Below are 19,477 nucleotides of genomic sequence, written 5' to 3'. Positions count from 1 at the left end.
GAGTGTGGGCAAGGGGGGAAACCTTATCGCCTTTGTGTGAACAGAAAACGGCATGTGCCTTTTTAACCTCTTAATTAAATAATCACCATTCAAAAACTTTGCTTGCTGGAAAGTCTGCCGTGTTGGTTTTATTGCAGGATAGGTTTGTGTGAAAGACTCAAAGCTCGGGTTGCTTTTTTTGAGCTTTCCTAAATTATCTGAGAAGAGTGTTAAATTGGGTAATAAAAAAAAATGTCTGAGGAAGAATTGGATGACATTTTGGGGTCAAGTTTGATTTATAAAACACACTGGGAAGTTGATTTATAAAAAGCATGTAGGGAATTTATTCATTCAAGAAAATTTATGTACCTACTATGACCTCATATACCTTGAAATAAAATTATAACATGTAAGTATGTATTTTGAATTGGATGTCCTTCCTCAATGCTTATCATATATAGGTATATATATCATGCATATGCCTTTATGAATATTCATGTGTGTTTGTGTACATAACTTTGTTTTTTAAGGCAAATGGTGGTATACCATAGCTACTTCCTCTTTGTCATTCAGCAGTAGATCTTGGACAGCTTTTAATATCAGTTACATAAATATTCTTTTTTTAAAAAAGTCTGTAAAATCCCATTATATAGCTGTACTATAATTTATTTTTACCAGATCTTCACTGATGATCATTTAGGATATTTAAAATTTCTGGTTGTTGCAAATGTTGCTTGAGTAGACATTCTTATCTGTAGATCGTCATTGCCTTTATGCATGAATATATCTCTAGGACACATTTCTAGAAGTGGGATCCCCAAATCAAAGGGAATACATGTCTCAATTACATAAATATTGTTAGAAGGAAAAAAGTTGGTTTTTGAAGAATGTAGCTATCAGCATGTATGGGGGTAGAACATTGGTTTTCAATGGCTAAGCATTTAAGTTCAACCAACTCCTTGGAATGCCAATTAAAACCTTTTTTATTGTGGTAAAGTAAACATAACCGGAATGCCATTTGTATTCATTACTCCGATTGGCCAGCCTCAAGTTTTTGCAAAACCACTAAATTGGATTTAACCTCACTGTACTGAGGTAGGAGTTATTCAGTATTTTTCTCCTGATAGAGTCTCTGTGGGAGTAAGACACGCCATCCCTACCGCAGACAAGCTGTCAACATTCAGCTCCTGCCCCTGCCTGCAGTGCGGTACTGAATGTCGGGTGTGTCCTAGCGAGAGTTCGTGCTCTGCAGCGAGGTTGGGTGGAAGGAGGCAGGGGGCTGGGTGTTGGCGCTTTTGATGCTGCCCTGATTGCTGTCATCTCATCTCTGGGTCTTGATGTGCATATCTGTAAAAATCAAGGGATTGAGTAAAGAAGCAAATAAAACCCCTTTCACTCGTGTTTTTCCATCACACCCTCCAGAACTGTTTCTGGAATTAAACCTTGAACCCGGTTTGAAAAACACAGGTTAAATGTGCCTGAAAGCAGTTTCTTCTGTCTCCACCATATGCCTGCTCTACTCCCGACGTCTGTTGCTTCTTGTCTTAGCAGCTGCCCTTGCCCCCAGCAGCTTTCCCCATTTCCACCTTTTCACCCCACTAATCGATTTTCCGTGCAGCACGCAGATACAAAGCAGTGGTTCTTATGAAATATTGAGCAGATACAAACATACTGATAAAATATGTATAAGGCATAAACAGTAGCAACACAATGATTGCCTGTGAGCCTACCACCTGGCTTTAGGAGAAAGAACCTTATTGTCTTTTCTGATTCCATTTTCTCCCTGCCCCCCTCCCCTCCACCCCCCACTGTCAGCCCTCTCCACCCAGAGGTAACCATTCTCCTGAATTAGGAGTTTATCATCTCCTTGCTTTGTGTACAAGTTTTGCTCCAAGTGTGTTTCCCTGACAGTCTTTTGTTTGCTTTTCCCATTGTCCTTTGGGATAAACAGGCAAGAGCTTCTGTGATGCAGGTACCCAGGAGTGGCCTTGCAGGAGCATGGGTCCGTGTTGGGGAAACTTACCTAGATAATGACCTGTGGTTTCCCAAGGATGTTTGTTTTGGTTTCTGCTCCCATCAGTGGGTAGGGTTCTTCTTATCTTCCTCCTTCCCATGCTTGGTTGGTCAGCTCTCCCCTCATCCTTGTACATGCGGCTTCTTCTGCATGGAAGGGGCATTCCTGTTTCTGCCAGCCCTGGGCGCTCCTTCACAGAGCCTCTAGCTCTCAGTATAATAAATTATCACCTTCTCAGAACACTGCTCCCATCATATGCCCCCTGGTCCCAAGCTTGTAAGCTCTGGGAAGGCAGGACCCACATGTGCTGGTTCATCATTGCAGCCCCGGGGGCCCAGCCCAGTGCCGGGGGGAAGGTGCTCAGTACGTAGTCAGTATCATGAGTAAGTGACTGAGTGAGTCCGGTCCTTGCCAGCCTATGGTCCCCTGGTCCAGTGACATGAAATAAGGATATGAGAAAGTTAAACGGAACCTGCTTCATGTTTGCCTCTGGCTTCAAGGCAGTTTGGTGATGGAGATGGTAACCGAAGACCTGGATGGTGTGTCAGTTACATGCTGCTTGGGTAGAGAGGAGCGTTTTGGACACCAGATACCAAAAACGAGGTCCCTTTGAAATAACTGAGTAACCAGAGCATAAAGAAGTGGAGGTTTTATGGTTGCTAACCTTCAAAAGAAGAAAGGTGAGCAGCGGTGCTCTTGGGGTACAGAATGAACCTATATTCCAGCCAGCATTATGTGAACCAGGGAAAAAAACAAACCAAAAACAAAACAAAACAAAACAAAACAAAAAAACGGACAATGATCCCAGATGAGAGGCCTGGGCACGTTTTACTCAAGAGCCCAGATTCCCAGTGTGGACGGCCTACCTGTTGCTGTCGGTTTTTCTGCCTTGCATGCACAGCAGTGGGATTTTTTCAGTCCTTCGTGGCAGCACGTTGCCTCGGAGGGAAGCGCGTTGGAAGCTGAGCCCCACAGCTGCAGGCCGGATAGACTGGGAGGGCGGGCATCCATCCGTTGTTGCAAATTAAGCAAGTGGCTGGACTGACATCCATAAAGAATGAGATCCCTGACACACGATCACTCAGCCAGCAAAGCCCTTTCTCCCGCATAGTCCTGTGAAATGGAAATGGGAGGAGGTAAAGGTGCCCAGCATCCCTGAGAAGTCCGGCCGCAGAGGCGCCCCCATCCTGGGAGGGGGAGGGGTGCTAATAGGCCCAGCTGGAATCTCAGTTTGCTCATCTACCTGCTCTGTCAACCCCAGCACGTTACTTACTTCTCTTCTCTGTGCCTCGGTTTCCTCATCTGTAACATAGGAATATGAATACCCACCTTAACAGGTTTCCAGCACAGTGATAGAAGGAAGGCAAACCATTTGGGATAGTGACTGACACCTAGGACGTTTCTGGATTTCTTTCTTTCTTTTTTTTTTTTTTAATATATTTTTTAAAGATCTTATGTATTTATTTGTCAGAGAGAGAGAGAGAGAGAGAGAGAGAGCGCGCGAGCACAGGCAGGCAGAGTGACAGCAGAGGCAGAGGGAGAAGCAGGCTTCCCGCCGAGCAAGGAGCCTGATGTGGGACTCGATCCCAGGATGCTGGGATCATGACCTGAGCTGAAGGCAGCGGCTTAACCCACTGAGCCACCCAGCAATCCAGGCGTCCCTGGATTTCTTTCTTTTAAAGAATTATCTTTCTCTCTCTCTCTGCCTGTCTCTCTGCCTACTTATGATCTCGGTCTGTCAAATAAATAAATAAAATCTTAAAAAAAAAAAAAAAAAGAATTATCTTTATTTTATCCACAAGGGGCCAGGGGCAATGCAAAGGAGGTTGACTTCTTGGGGTTTGTATTGGAAAGTGGCCGGAGCCCAGATCTGGGACTGTTCGCCAGTGTTCTCTGCACGCACTCCTTTCTACTCGGGTGAGTAGCCCGAATAACTCAAACCTCCCTTGATTAAACTGTTGCTAGGAAGGGGCTACTCTTACTGTTTAAAACATTTCCCAGGTCTTTTTTGCTTTAGCGCGTTTCTTAATGGCTTATGACTTAAACTGGGAGGATTAAAACTGAGGGAATGGCAGTGGGCTCCAGGTACAGAGGACGCTGAAGATTGGTTAAAAATGAGTCAAGAAGTGAACAGAGGGCTAAGGAGAGCTTTCGGAGTCTCAGCCTCCACACCGCACCCCTGTCTGTGGCCCTGGCTTGCGCCCTGACGTGGGAGGCCCGCTGCACATCTGTGAGCAAGAGGAAGTTGTTTTGTTTGTTTGTTTGTTTTTGTGAAAAATCAGCTCAGTGTGAAAAGAATAAGCAGGCTGACTTGTGATAACTAGTCACCCACCTTAGTAGAAAAATCCCCTTCTAATGGTGCTTATCTTCCACCGGCCACCAGATCCCCCCATTTCAGCCTTGGCCTTATCCCAGCATCCTTCGAGAACACTGTTTCTTAACCTGGCTGCCCCTGATGAAAAGTCAGAGCACCCCTGAATGTGGGTGGAGACGGTTTTACATCTTTGTTTCTACTAACCCCTACTTGAACTTCGGGCGTTTCCCTCAATTATGCAGGCGACAAGCTAGGGTAATAACAGGAGCAGTACCTCTGACTCTGTCCCCAATAAATATTCCAGATGTCTGCATGTCCCATAGTGGGACATGGACGTTATCTGGAAATATCATTTACTTAGAAAATTAGGCTGCTTAGGAATTATGGCATTACCAAACTTGGTGCTGGATCTCCATGTATCCTATGCTAATAAGTACATTATCACCACATATACTAAATCATGTAAATTATAACTTGCATATAAAACTTGCTAACAGGAGCGCCCGGGTGGCTCAATCAGTTAAGCATCTGACTCTTGATTTCAGCTCAGGTCTTGATCTCCTGGCCTGCTCTCTCTTTCTCTCTCACTCTCTCTCAATCTAAAAAAACCAAAATACCTTAGTAACACATAACTTATATGTATGTCTATATAAATAGACAATATATACTCTATGCATATAGGATACACTAAGTTATGTAGTATATATGCCGTATATACTAACGTAAAAGGACATACATTGCTACATCAGATTGAAAATTTTAATATCTATGTATTTGACTGGTTTCCCTTATAATCAGATATATTTTATTTTACTCCCTTTGGGTAGGGGTTCCTGGGCTTCGCTAGATGCTCCAAAGGAGAGTAAGGCCCAGAAAGATGACGAATTCTGACACTTGTTTGGAGAGAGGAGATGAAGAGAGGGGGGTGCCCTCCATATTTTGTTATCTCTCTTTAGAAGCCTGTGAACACAGTAGAATTGTGAGTTTGGGGGTTTAAGTGTGGCTTTTCAGAACCACGCCATTGAGTTGTCTTTGTGGTTTTCTTTTTTTAAGATTTTATTTATTTATTCGACAGACAGAGATCACAAGTAGGCAGAGAAGCAGGCAGAGAGAGAGGAGGAAGCAGGCTCCCTCCTGATTCCAGGACCCTGGGATCATGACCTGAGCCGAAGGCAGAGGCCTTAACCCACAGAGCCTCCCAGGCGCCCTGAGTGGTCTTTGTTTTTAAATCAGATGTTGCTTTTCACAGCGAGAAGCCTTTGGTTCTGCAGAGACTCGTCCCCTCACTTCAGTGTTTTATGAAGCATCTTTTTCTCAGATTGGCTTAGGACTGCATCAAAAGCAGACTCTCGGGAGGGGAGTGGGAGCTTCCATGTGTCTCTGCCTCGCCCCCTGCTCACTGAAAGGCCCACTGCACACACACAGCGTGCCCTTCGGCTGCCCTCTTTCGACGGCATGATGAGCCCTTCTCTCCAGCCCTTGTCCTGAGCAGCATTTGAGAGGTGAGAAGGCCACCTTCTCCAGGATGTCTCCAGGTGCCACCACGAGCACCTCAGGGTACTGCCCTGTGTCAGAGATCCGTTCACTTGCAAGGAACTGGGCCTGACACCTCCCTCTGTTTCACACAAGAAGCACTGCTCAGAACACAGTTTTCCAAAGTCAGCCACTCCTACCTGAGCACCCTCTGTGGCCTCCAGCCAGATCTAGGTGCCGTCCTGATGCCTGAGAAGTAATTTTAAGTGGCGATTCTGCTCAGGAGGCCTGGCTCTGGGCTCAGACTGCCTTGGTTCCCACCCCAGCTCCACCAGGAATGACTGTGTGTCTTTAGGCAAGTTAGTTAACCTCTCTGGGCTTTAGTGTCCGCTCACCCATCCCTGAACTCAGGATTGGAAGAGTACTTATCTTACGGGATTGTGAGGAGAATTAAGTAAATTAATGTGTGTGAGGTCCAGAGAGTAGTGCGTGACTCCTAAGAAGCACCCCGTTAAGAATTGGCTGTTGAAATGAGTGATTGTTGACTTTTAATTTTGTTAGCATTGGCTTATAAAAGTCAAAATGAATATCATTTAGAAAGGGAATTAGAGAACAGGGAGGGGGGAAAAAAAAAACACAAGTGTGAAAACAGGGAGGACCGTGGTCTCTGTGAAAGGCCTGAACTCCAGGGGCAGGGAGTGGGAATTTCTGAGGCAGACAGAAAGCTTGGGCATGGGTGGGGAGCCTGGTCCCTCACCACAAGGAAGGTTGAGGGCAGGACCACAGTGGTCAAACTGTGCAGAGGATCCAGATCTGAGGCAGGGGAAGGTTAAGCTGGGTTAGGAATATGAGAGAAGAGTCAGAGACGCTGGATGACACAGGGTTTAAGGCTGGTGGGCGCGCCAGGCCGAGGGATGGGGGGAAGAGCCAGCCGGGACAGAGAGAGGCCCGATGGAGCCTGAGAAGGAGCTCCAAGAATGGAAGCTGGGGCGCGGGGGAGGAACGGGGGGGGGGTTAGGGGGGAGGCCGGAGGAGGCATGGGGGGGGCTGAGAAGGAAGTGGGGGTTAATGGTTTAAGGCATAGAATTTAGATGGAGGTATGGTTACCCAACGGTATGTAATGACTTTTCCAAGGGATTTGCTTATGTGGAAATTGTTTTTTTGTGTTCTTCTTTTTTCTTTTTAAGATTTGGTTATTTATTTGAGAGAGTTTGAGAGACAGAGAGCAGAATAAGAGAGCACTAGCTCTCTTGTTGGAGGGGCAGTGGAGGGGCAGAAGGAAGAGAAGCAGACTCCCCACTGAGATAGGAGGCGGATATGAAACTCCATCCTAGGACCCTGGGATCAGGACCTGAGCCAAAGGTAGATGCTTAACCTATTGAGCCACCCAGGTGTCCTGGAAGTTGGATTTTTTGTTTGTTTGTTTGTTTGTTTTGTTTTTTAAAGGTTTTATTTATTTGACACAGAGATACAGAGTAGAGGTGGCAGAGCAGCAGGAAGAGGGAGAGGGAGAAGCAGACTCCCTGATAAGCAGGCAGCCTGATGCAGGGCTTGAGTCCAGGACCCTGGGATCATGACCTGAGTCGAAGGCAGACACTAAACTGACTGAGCCACCCAGGCGCCCCCAGAAGTTGTTTTTTTGAACGCTTTTTATTTCAGTATTATATGTAGAGATAAAAGTGTCCAAATCAGGGGCACCTGGGTGGCTCAGTGGGTTAAAGCCTCTGCCTTTGGCATCGAGCTCCACGTCGAGCTCTCTGCTCAGCAAGGGAGCCTGACTCTCCCTCTCCCTCTGCCTGCTCCTCTGCCTGCTTGTGATCTCTGTCCAATAAATAAGTAAAATCTTTAGAAAAAAAAAAAAAGTGTCCAAATCAAACCTGCAAAATTTCCCCAAATTACACACTCAGGACCTAGATCAAGGAACCACATGACCCGCCTTTCCACACTCAGTGCTCCCACCGGTGGTATGTGCACTGTGCTGTGGGAGATGTGCGGAAGAGTAAATGGGAGAGGCATAGTCACCCCCGTGGGGACTTCCCCTTCATGCCGGAGTCCGTGAGGTTTAGGTGTACATCCTGTAACAAGGGGGTTTCATAGATTATCTTTCCTCAGTTATGGTTGACAATAGATGGGAACGGTTGACCACTTCTCTGCCCAATGTTTCCCCTTGGGGCAAAGATACAAAATGCAAGTAAGGAACCAAATACAAAGGGAAGGAAATCAGTGTGTGTTGGGTCCCTGTTTGTGGCAGCTGCTGGGCCAGGGGCTTTATGTATTCTGTCCTTCAGGCCTCACGATAACCTCACAAGGTCAGTGTCCATTTTACAGAGGGTAAAACTGAGTCTCAGGGCTTAGCTCTTGGCTTTGCTCTTGCTGCTGGTAAATGTCAGAACCCGCATCCAAGCCCAGGTCTGTCTGGTCTGAAAAGCCCGGCTACATGGCTCAACTTTGCTCATCTTCACAGCCTCTGATGCACAGGAGAATTCTATGAGACCTACGGAGTTTTGCGAGGATTAAAAGATAATATCCCAATAAACTTAGGAAGGGGCCTGACACATATTAAGTTGCCCCATAAATACTAATTACTTCATCTGACAAAGAGGTGTTTAATAAACGTTAACTTGTGTTATTGTTTTTAAGCCTCTAGGCCGAGAACTATTTGTTCAGACTCCTTATTGAGTGTGTCTTTAATGTTATCTGGTAATGGCTACTCCTTGGAGCTAAAAGATCTAATTGCACTGAGTAAGCTTTTTAATGATGATGCCTAATAAAAATAGAACCTCTCTTTATCCACTGACTCTTTCATGGTCCCGTTAATTCACTTGATTTTTGTTTTCTGCCATGGCAGATAGAGAATCTGTGAATAGAGACCTGCATATTTTGTTTCTTAAAGATTGATTTTTTTTTGCCCTGGTATTCACACTTGTCCTGGCTACTTAAAATTGAAAGGAAAGGAAGAAATGGCATTTGAGAAAGTCATTTTAACATCATCCACTTAAAAAGAAAAGGCAAAACTCTCTGTAAGACATCTAATTTAGAGTATTATGAAAGATTATCTCTGAAAAATGATATGTGTTCATCCAAAAAATTTAAAGCCTTATTACTTTCACTTGAACTGAAATATCAGAAGTGATTTTTAATTAGATTTTTTTTTTTTTTTTTAACTTGCGAAGTTCCCAGGCTAGAATGGAAAAGGTCAAGATAGGTTCTGAAGAAGAAAGATCTCATTTTTATTCTTTGTATTGTATAATCATACTCTTTTTCTCATGCTTTTATTTTTCCTTCTCAATAGGTGACATTCTAAAAATAATCTTGTGTTGGCTTGTAAGCTTCTTCAGTTTGGCCTAGGATGAATTTTTTTTTTTTTTTGAGACGTTATCACGCATTTGGTTTCCAGTGATAATCTATGTGAACTTAGAAGAATTCCCCTAGCAAAATCTTGTGAGGTCAGCCAGGGCCGATGTTTAACATTTTGGCAACTTATCTCCTTGTTTGTTTAGCATTTCTTAGCCTTTGAAGCTTCCCATAAATAGTCATGAAGTTATCACAGGGAAAATCAGTGAAGATGAATTGATGTTATTCCCAAACGCAGGTCGAGTGCCAGAAGCTGGCTGGTGTGTCAGAATGGTGGCGGTGGGAGCCACGTTGCCTGCGCTGTGGAAAGTCCCTCTTTGTGGCATAATAAAGTCTGTGCTTCTCCTACTGCCCAACGCTGTTGGATCTTTGATAAGCTTTTTGAAGTTTTATTTCATCCTGGTAGACTGCAGTATGAATTAGGCAACAAACAATGAAAACTGTATCTCCATGCTACTGAGTTAATTTACCAGTGGCCCGGAGTGCTTTTGTGGAGTGGGGGTAGGCAGAGGGGCAAACGCCTCCAAGGGACAGCCCATAACATAGGTGCACACCTCAGTGCCAATGTCAGTTACCTAAGGAATTCACAAGAGAGAAGTATATCAGACTCTGTGGACTGGAACATTGTCCTAATGAATGACCTGCTTTGCTCTAACCTTAGAGGCCGAATGTTGGATGCTCTTCAGGGAAAGTCCTCCCCAATGCCCCACATCAGCTTTAGAAAATGGTGATCCTGTTGGTGGATGATAATGCATTATAAAGGACTTTGTGGGTTCTGCCCTTTCCCCTGACCCTTGACTGCTCTTATAACTGGGACCAAGACAAAGCGGGCTTGCATCTGTGAGCCATTTTAGAACTCAATTCCTTTTTTTCTTTTCTTTCTTTCTTTTTTTTTTTTTTTTTTAAAGATTTTACTTATTTATTTGACAGACAGAGATCACAAGTAGGCAGAGAGGCAGACAGAGAGAGAGGGGGAAGCAGGCTTCCCGCTGAGCAGACAGCCCAACTCGAGGCTCAATCCCAGGACTCTGGGACCATGACCTGAGACAAAGGCAGAGGCCTTAACCCACTGAGCCACCCAGGCGCCCCCAGAACTCAATTTCTTAATAATCAGTGGCTGACTTGAAATTGAGGGATTGGACGAAAAGAAAGATTTCTGCATTCTGGGTGACGTGGAATATCCCAAACAGGTCAGGCAACATTCCCCGAACTGGGAACAGGTGGAGAACACATTTGGGGAGAAGAGGAAGAGCTTCGGTTTGGATAAGATAAGGTTGAGTGGCTTGTGGGACATTCTGATGGAGAAGTCCTAGAGGTTTATCTTAGAGACAGGCTTGGTATATGTCACAGGCTTGGTATATGCTTAGGGCTTGAGGTGAAGAAATAGTCATTAGTGTTTAGGTCATTTCTGGGAGTTAGTTGAAGACATGGGAACAATTTGACCAGGAGAAGGTAGAGACACTCTACCATAAAAAGTGTGATTATTGGTGGAGAATTGCACAGACCCCCTCCTCCCTAAGACAGAAGCTGGTTTAAATGAATTAGGAATTTTATTTTTATTATGTAATGAGAAGTAGTGACTTTGGGCATACAGGGGTGGTGTGCCAGCTTAGCTGTCATCTGAGACCCATGCTTCTCTCTTTTCAGCTCATCCCTTGTTAGCATGTGCTCTGTCCTCAAGAGAGGGAGATGGCTTTTCTTGCCCGCCTCCCTCTTCCGCCACCCTACACAAGCACTATATTTGAGGTGCGAAGAAAGGGGAAGGGAGAGGAAGAAGCACTGTTGCAACTGAATCATCTTCTTTCCCAGAAGATTCATCCATGACATCAATGCACATCTTATTGGCCAAAGCATGGTCACATGGCCATCGCTACCTGCATGGGAAGTTAGGAAGTTGGTTTATTGCCACCCTGAGTATAACATTGCAGTCCTGGTAGGTAGGCACTGGGCCAAAGGGATGACTAAACAAATGAAGTAAACATTTGGCAAATATTCACTGAATGCTGACTGTATGCAAAAATCTCGAAGCGTCCTTCCTCAAGGTGGCTTTCCTGTCTTGATTGTACAGTCTTCTAACAATTAGATCATGGCCTGTCCTGAGTAAACTGTTTGTGGAGTAGGTACTGTGGGCCAAGGACTGATCTAAGAGCTTGACTTCCATTCTTTCATTTGATCGTCATCTACCGCCCTTTGGGACTGGCACTGTTACGTCTGTTTTGCAGGTAGCAGAACTGAGGCATAGAGAGGTTAAGTCTCTTACCTGCTGTCCCATAGCAAGTGATACGATTTTCAGTGCTTTCCACATTTTTGACCCCATGTATGCAACCCAAAGACCTACCTTCTGCTATATCCCTTGCTTTTTCATATCCAGTTCTTTTATACTAGTTCATTTCCCCCAGTTAACATAATTCCTCCCTACGTAAAGGCTAAGTGCTACTTCCTTTTTAAAAATTCACCTAGAATTTACATTTCTTAAGACAGCGTGCAGTTGAACAGACCCATTTTGTTTGAGAAATGGTGGATTCAAAGGAATGTGGCTCCAGGAGTGGGCTTTTCACCTGCACCAAAGGGGGAAGCATTTGGGGGATGTGGGCAGAGGATTGCAGTGGAGAAAAACCTGACCCCACTGGCAAGATGGTGGCAGGTGAGTTCCCACTGGACCACTTCATCCTTGTGGAAAAGACAGAATGAGAGATGGAAATACTTAAGAAAAGTGTGGACATTTTACCTTCCATTCTCCTCATGTTGCCTAGCCCTGGTGTGAACAGGAGAAGGAGAACATGACTCTCTTGCTTCTTGTTGGTTTCGGCTTCTGAATCTCTGTGGTCGTGTGGTCTTCTTGCCATGCTGGATGAGATGCTAGTGTTTAAAGATAAACATTCTTCTAATGCATTGATGAAAGCTGGTGACTTTGTCTAGTTTTCAGCTTGAGACAGGAGCAGTGTCTGTCTCAACATGGGTAGAAAGCTGCCTGGAATAGACCAGGAGAGAGGGCTATTGTTCTCCAAGATGGCTCCTTTATCAAGTGTGTTGTGAAGAATAATTTACCTCTATATCAGGTTTCTTATTCTGATGCTGTCAACACGTGGATTGGATAACTCATGGTTATGGGGGGTTGTCTTGTCTATTGTAGGACATTTAGCAGCATCCCTGATTTTGATGCACTGGTTGCCAGTTGTGGCAATCCAAAATGTCTTTAGCTGTCACACATGTCACTACATGTTCCCCATGTCACGACTATCCCAAGTCCAGAGCCGTTGCTCTACTTCAGTTGACCTTGTGTGCTGAATTCAAAATCCAAGCTGGACCTACGGTGTAACTCCACTCCATATTTTTTTTCTAGCTATATTGAGATAAAATTGACACGTAACATTTTCAGCCCATATTTGTAAGGCTCCTATAAAGCTGTCACATATGAGATGTTTGTGGCTTAGAGTAATACCATGCCACGACATCAGACAGAGACAAAACTCTACTTGTAACATACCATGGAACTATTTATCCAATAAATATCTACTGAGTGCCAGTCGTATGCAAGGCACTGAACTATAATGCCTGTGTACCGCAGGATAAACTAGAGATACATTTTGTGCCCTCATAGAGCTTCTACTCTACCTCTTTGTGCTCCTGAATCCTGAAACATCAAATTATAGATTTGATTAAATTGCAACAAATGCTCCACAGGGAAGGATAAGATGACCTGACCAGTCTGAATAAACCAGAGAAGGTGATGTTTAATCATTTAATCTGAAAGATGAACAGGTGATAATGGGGGAGAGGGAGAAAAAGCCTCCTTGGCAGAGGAAATGGCATGTGCAAAGGCCCTGAGGCGGGGAGGAACATAACATATTTGATGTACTAAAAACCAGGGCTGCTGATCTGCAGAAAATAAGGCAGAGGGTAAGAAAGGTGAGATGGAAGAAGACTGTTGGGTCTGATATCATCTCAGGAAGTTAAGACTTTATCTTAAGGATGGTAGGAGGCCATTAATTTTACACGGGGGGAGTTATACGTTTCACTTGGTGCTTTAATAGATAAATCTGTCTCTGTCCAGAAAGCACAGGTTTCTCTCCAGACCTCGAGGGATTGATCTCGTCCCATGCCGGCTGACCCTGATGGCAGTCTTTTGAGGTTACCGCGGCCGTTGGTGCCTCTGCCCATCCTCCAACCACCCTAGTTTGGAACCTTTTAAAACTTTAAATAAAAGAAGCAATTTCTGTCCATGTTCTCCCTTTGTTCTCCTTCTTTAAACAGTGATTGAAGCTGGGCTCAGATATCTGAAAACCCCAGAGAAGAAAATGATTTCCATAGCAGCCGTAACCATGGGAAACCTTCAAAATAGCTCCCATTCCTATATTCCGCTCTGCTCTATTGGTTGGCTAGAAATGAGGGCTCACATTTTGGTGTTCTTCTTCTTGTCAAAATCCATGTAGATGAGAGTTGTCTTTTCATTTCCACATATATCTTATCATAGCTTGAGAATCAAAGGATGGCATATTTGGGGTGAGGAAGAAAAGATGAAGCCACTAGGGTACCTTCATTTGTTCATAAGCTGAGTCGCTGAAGTTGAAGGTTGATTTAGAAGACAAGATCTCAGGTTGCTTTTCCTGTTGCTTGTGTCCACCACCCCCCCCAAGATGTATGCTAGGACCAAGGCCATCTTCTTTGAGAGGTATCAGGAGAAAACAATTTTTTTTTTCCTTTTTGAGAAATTGAAAGTGCTTTTCAACAGTTTCCCTTCCATTTTGCTCTCCGAGTCTCTTGGTAATGAGTCATCTCTTTGTCCCTTCAGAGATGCTCAAAATTCTTCCAGAAACACGTGATTCCCCTTTGGAGGGTTTCTGTCATAAAAATCAGGACACTTTTTGGGGGGAGGGGAGGGGGAGCTGAAACTCCGGTCCAGTGCCCCTTTCTGGGGTGGGTACAGGGCAGAAACGGGCTGATCAGTGTTGCTCCTGATGAACAGAATGTAATGAAACGCAGGCATGACAATGAATCAGAAGTTACTGCTGCAGAAGTTAATAAGGAGACTGGAACATATGAGTGTAGTGTTTGCTTTTGGAATTTAGCCAGGCCTCTGGGAGAGGCTCAGGAGGAAAGCCGAGAAAGGAAATACAAAGTTCAAGCAAGTCCGTTATGTGCATTCTCCTTTCCAAAATGTTTGAAAACCATGTCGAGAAATGCATTGCCTAAGCTAAAGCAGCTGCCGGCAACTTTAATGTTCCTAGCTTTCCTGGGTCACCAGATAACGGGGTAACTTCTCCAAGATCTCCGTGTGTTTGATTGAACACTGGGGTGGGGGTGGGGAGACTTCCTTTAGGCCACATCCTTATCCTAACAGGACAACATCCTTTTACCTCCGGAACTCGCTGGATAAAAAGGAATGACGACCGTGGTGGCATTGGGCTTACTGCCCGTTGTCCTTTGAGGTTTATGTTTTCAAACAAGGCATCGAGGACCGGACAGGTGGTCGGCCGGAAACGTGACGCAGGAATTGAAGAGATTTACCCTGGTTCCAGAGTTTGGCCTGGCCTTCCAGAGGTCTCCCTTGGACATTCATGCACCTGATGAGAGAGTTTGCCTGTAAAAATTGAATAAGATGACCCACACAGCTAGCCTACCCTGCACTCCATAAATGTCCGTTCCCGTCTCTTATTAAACTTTTATAGGGGCAATCTTAAGAGATGACAGTCTGTCTGATGGAAGCTTGTTGGGATGGGCATGTTGAGAATTCTTCCACAACCACGGTTGTCCCTGAGACGGGTGGCATAAGATCAAATCACGAGGTCTGGAATGGTAGTGGCAGTCTGCTTAGTCTCTCTGTTGCTTGCAGGGGAGACCAGCTAGGGTGAAGGCAGTCCTTTCTCTCCTGTCTGCAGCATGAGGCCTCGGACAGTGAGCCTTACTAGCATGAGGCAGCCTCTTCGAGGCCAGTGACACTGCCTGGTCACCACCCGAGACACTGGTTCCCATGCTGAGAAAACGCACATTACCACGATCTGTCTGTTAATATGTTCTTCCTGGTAAGTCATTAATTATTAATTAACAGATGTCTCTATGTCCTTTAGACAGTGATTGGAATCGCCAGAAGTATGCGTTCCTCTCTCAAGGGTACCTTGAGAAATTTCTAGATGGAGATTTCCTTCACAGATTCTGTTGTTCAATTCTTGATAAGGAGAACATTCTTCTTGCGTCATTTCAGAGTAAACTACCTTTCCTTCCTGTCTTGCAGAATCTCGGACCTGGGAAGACTCCCAGAGAGTTCCTGGTCGGTCTGGTTGAGAAAACAGATTGAAAAGGAGCAGAAGTGACTTTTCTTAAGAGAGCATACTAGGTGGCAAAGCCCAGGCCACAATCTGGGTCTCCTGGGGTGATTTACCAACTAAATTCTAGACATTCTGTAGACATTTTTTAATACTTATCAAAGGTTACTAGACTAGTTATAAATGTAAAATGCATCTTTTCCAGCAAAAGCTTTTTGAACAATAAACATTTTAATTGCATAAGATTTTGGTCACTGAAGTCTCCCTTCAGTTAAAACCTGACCCGTCCACGGTGATTGGCAGGCGGGGGATGTAAGGGGTGGCGGGGAGGGGACTGTGGGAGATCTTCCTCCTTTTAAAGCTTGCCTTGAACAAGGATTGATTTTGTGGTGAAGGTATCTGATTCTAGAAGATGGGGAGATTGATGTTTCCGATCCCTTTGTGGATGTTATCTGGGGGAGGTTTTGACTTCAGCCAGGCCTAGATGCCGTCCTTGGTACTCCTGACATCTTAGTTTGTGGGTGAGGGGCTGGAACTCGCTAAGCTCCTGTTTTTCCCCTAAAGCACCATGAAGACCATAATACTGCTTTGATAAGGTTATTGTGTAGCTGAAATGGTGTATAGTCCATGTAAAGCCTTTAACACAGTGCCTAGCGATAGCTAAAGACTATTATTAGCGCCAAGATCAGCCACTGATTTCCACTCTTGAACTTGAATCCATGCTAACAAAGAAGGCCCCCTCAACTTCCCTTGTAATATGAACAAGTTATTGAACAGTCTGGCTCAATTTTTTTCTTCCCTAATCTCTTACACTGACTGAATCAGACCATTCTTACCTGTAGGAAAAGATGTTTGTTCGTTGGCTAACCTGTTTTCTCCTAAAGTCTCCTGTGTCCATATTCAGATGAATCTTCTGATTTTAGGCTCCTTATTACCAGGGTCCTGATATACCCACCATATCTCCATATTTTGTTTCCAGTCTTCTTACTTATCCCTGGGAACTCAGGAGTCCCCCAGCAGGGATACAAAAGTTCTATTGAAGACTACGTGACGAGGGAAAGAACAAGAGATCTTACAGGAACAATGCGGAGACATGGAGTAGCGGCCCTTTCTCTCACGTGGAATTAATCGAGACTCTCGTCCTGGGGCCGGGTTTCTGCACCGGGATCCCAGAGCCTGTCCTGGAGAGATGTCGTGGAATCCCACCTCTTTCCGTGCTCGGTCGGAGAGGCCGTGCCCTCAGCTTAGAGCTGTGGGGTTTAATAATAAAATTGGACATGTGTAGGTAAAGATGACCCACATGTTTAATATAGTCCAGTATGTGAAGCAAAGTCAGGTCTGATTACAAGCCACGTAAAAACTTCACTTAGGTGTGGTTCTCCTTTCTCCCCGCTTCCATCAAAACGTGGATTTCCCGAGGCTCTGTATTGAGCTGCTTTCCCTGTATTGTTCACCCTTTCTGTGATCCCACAAAACGAGGAACCTCTGAATCCAGCCTTCGCGCTCCTAGGTTCCAAGATAGCATTTCACGGGCAGCCCCTTCTCAGACCAAAAGGAATGTGAATCATAATATTGGAGCTAACAGAACGCTGTGGTTTTCTCCCTCCTTTGAACGCCCCTTGAATTACATTTTCATTGGCTTGGCTCTTTCTCAGTAAATGGGTCTCCTTCAAGTTCCTCTGGCTTTTCATAAGTAGACTGCGATGGTATTTATAAGTATTCCTTATGAGCCACCACGAGTCCTAGTTGGGAAGTACCACTAAAAACAGGAGAGCTCCCTGAAGGTGTCGCTGTGCCTCTGTCCAAGAGTAAGAATAACCTGTATTTGCAAGGCTTTGCACGGTTTTCTAGACCATCTTGCATATATCATCTCGTGATTCCGGCGCCCTGGAAGATTCTCCTGCTTTTGCTTTTGCAGGAGCACTGGTTTCTCGATGATGCAGCCAGGGCTCAGAAGGGGAGGTAGATTGTCTGGCATAGGTGAGGCGGGGCAAAACCAGGCAGGAATCCAGTTCTGACTCTTAGCGCAAAGAGCTCTTGGCCTCTGCCCCCAGTGGGCTCTCCATACTTTAGCTATGGTTCATAGTGACCAAGACGTCGGCATCTGAGGACCATGCTTCCATAGCCAAGAAGCTGATGCATCATTTAGTTAAACCTCTCCACAACCCTCAGAAGTGAGTAGGAGCCCCGTTCTACAGGTGAGGAGACAGGTTCAGGGAGGCTATTTTACTCACAATCCAAAGCCATGGAGTTTAGATTTCTGCATCCTGAGCTTTATCCTGCCTTCCTCCAAAATAGTCGAAACTCTAGGCTATATGCTCCTCTGGCCAAGGTGGGCAAGTCTGTAAAAGACTTGGAACAATTACAAGTGCGTTTGCTAAGATTGGGGCTTTTAAAGAGAAACTGCGAATATTTGGGAAGTGCACGTATCCATTAACGTTAAGCAGCCAAAATAACCCAAAATGGTGACCCATACTCTTGGTCCCAGCTCACAGACTTTTCTTTGCTTGAGCAGAAAGCTAACGTCTCTTAGAGCCAAGGATTGGGAAAAGGGGTCAAGAGCTTTTGTAGAAGGTGAGTGAGAGTGGGATTAAGAAGCTGTGCTCGTCCTCATATGACTCAGCCCTAAGGACACCTAGTTATTCTCCTTCTACTCCAGGAAAATTCTACAGTTCACATCCTGTATCAGTTAGCTATTGTCCCAGTAATGATGTGTAACAAATAACCTCAGAACCTTGGTGGTGTGCAACACTATTCATTTTTTCCTCACTCATGAGTTTGGGGGTTGGCCGAATTGGCTCTGCTTCTCCTGTCTTTCATCCCCTTCTTGGGATCCGTGGCTAACTCAGACAGGCTCTGCTCATGGCCCGGGAGAGGTACAAAAAAACAAGCTCAAAACCAAACGTGCTTTAAGGCTCAAGTTTGGAGCTGGGGCGTGGTCATTTGTACCTATTTGTCATTGTCCAAAGCAAGTCGATGCTGAGCAGTGGGAAATAATGTCCGTGATGAGCCAAAGTGTGGATGCAGGGAGAGGTAAAAATTGGGGCTACTTCAATCAGCTATACATTTCAGTAGGACACGTTTTGGAATTGGCCCTTTTAAATAGTGACTTTAGAGTTTTTGACCTAATGGATCCCTTTTTGAATACGATGAAAGTTCTACACATGTTCTCCCAGAACACACAATATATACTTAATTAGCATTCATTTTTTAGGGGCTATCTCAAGTCCAACCGTGAGCCCCAAGGTTTTTTTTGTTTTAAAGATTTTATTTATTTATTTGACAGAGATCATAGGTAGGCAGAGAGGCAGACAGAGAGAGAGGAGGAAGCAGGCACCCCACTGAGCAGAGAGGCCAATGCAGCACTCCATCCCAGGACCCTGAGATTATGACCTGAGCCAAAGGTAGAGGCTTAACCCACTGAGCCACCCAGGCGCCCCGAATGAGTCCCAAGTTTTGATAGTTGGTAGGGGACTGTTGCCTTGATGGCACCCTGTCTTTTCCAAGTGGGGCGTGAGACAGTATGGTGCCACTCCAGCCTCTCGTCAAGTTCTTCGCCCTTCCCTGCTGCTCATCCCAGATCTTCAGAATTCTTAAATGGGATCACAGTATCGGATGGGGTTTTTTCCCCTTTCCCCTGAAATTAAGAAAGCTTTATCAATCTTTCTTGAGCATTACCAAAAAAAAAAAAAGTTTCTCCAAACTAATGGGTAAACAGGTACTGTTCTAGGATATTTTCATTTATTCACAGCTAAATGTGAAGGGTAAGGGTTGTGAAACCAAATCCGGTCCATTTCAAGACTATTCCTCCTCTTTCTGATACTTGCTTTGGTCTTTAGATTTGTTTTAAGTGGCTCCTTCTTTGAAGAAAGCACAGTGATATTAAATAGTTTTTATAAAAGCCCTCAAACCCTGCGTAGATCCTCTAAATTATTCTGGATCTTGTTTTGGGCCTGTGACATTTCAGACTCTGAAAATTACTGATTGAGAACAGCTACACACCTGAATCAGAAATCTGGAGATTTCTCCCCCACCCCTAAGGAATCATCCAGACTGTGTTTGATTGCCTTCAGAAATGGA

General features: G+C 44.8%; 1 protein-coding gene and 1 long non-coding RNA gene across 3 annotated transcripts in view; one reads left to right on the top strand and one right to left on the bottom strand.

Moving 5' to 3' along the window:
• Positions 1-19,477, top strand: part of PRICKLE2 (prickle planar cell polarity protein 2) — a 320,192-nt gene that overhangs the window by 17,598 nt on the left and 283,117 nt on the right. The gene's annotated exons all lie outside the window — the stretch shown is intronic.
• LOC116579281 lies at positions 701-3,087 on the bottom strand. Its single transcript, XR_004281205.1, has 3 exons — positions 2,860-3,087; positions 2,003-2,139; positions 701-1,326 (listed from the first exon to the last, which is right to left on the bottom strand). It is a non-coding gene; the product is annotated as an uncharacterized LOC116579281 (long non-coding RNA).

This window comes from Mustela erminea, chromosome 1 (genome assembly GCF_009829155.1).
Source record: "Mustela erminea isolate mMusErm1 chromosome 1, mMusErm1.Pri, whole genome shotgun sequence".
NCBI lineage: Eukaryota > Metazoa > Chordata > Mammalia > Carnivora > Mustelidae > Mustela > Mustela erminea.
This window is presented reverse-complemented; position numbering and strand designations above follow the sequence as displayed.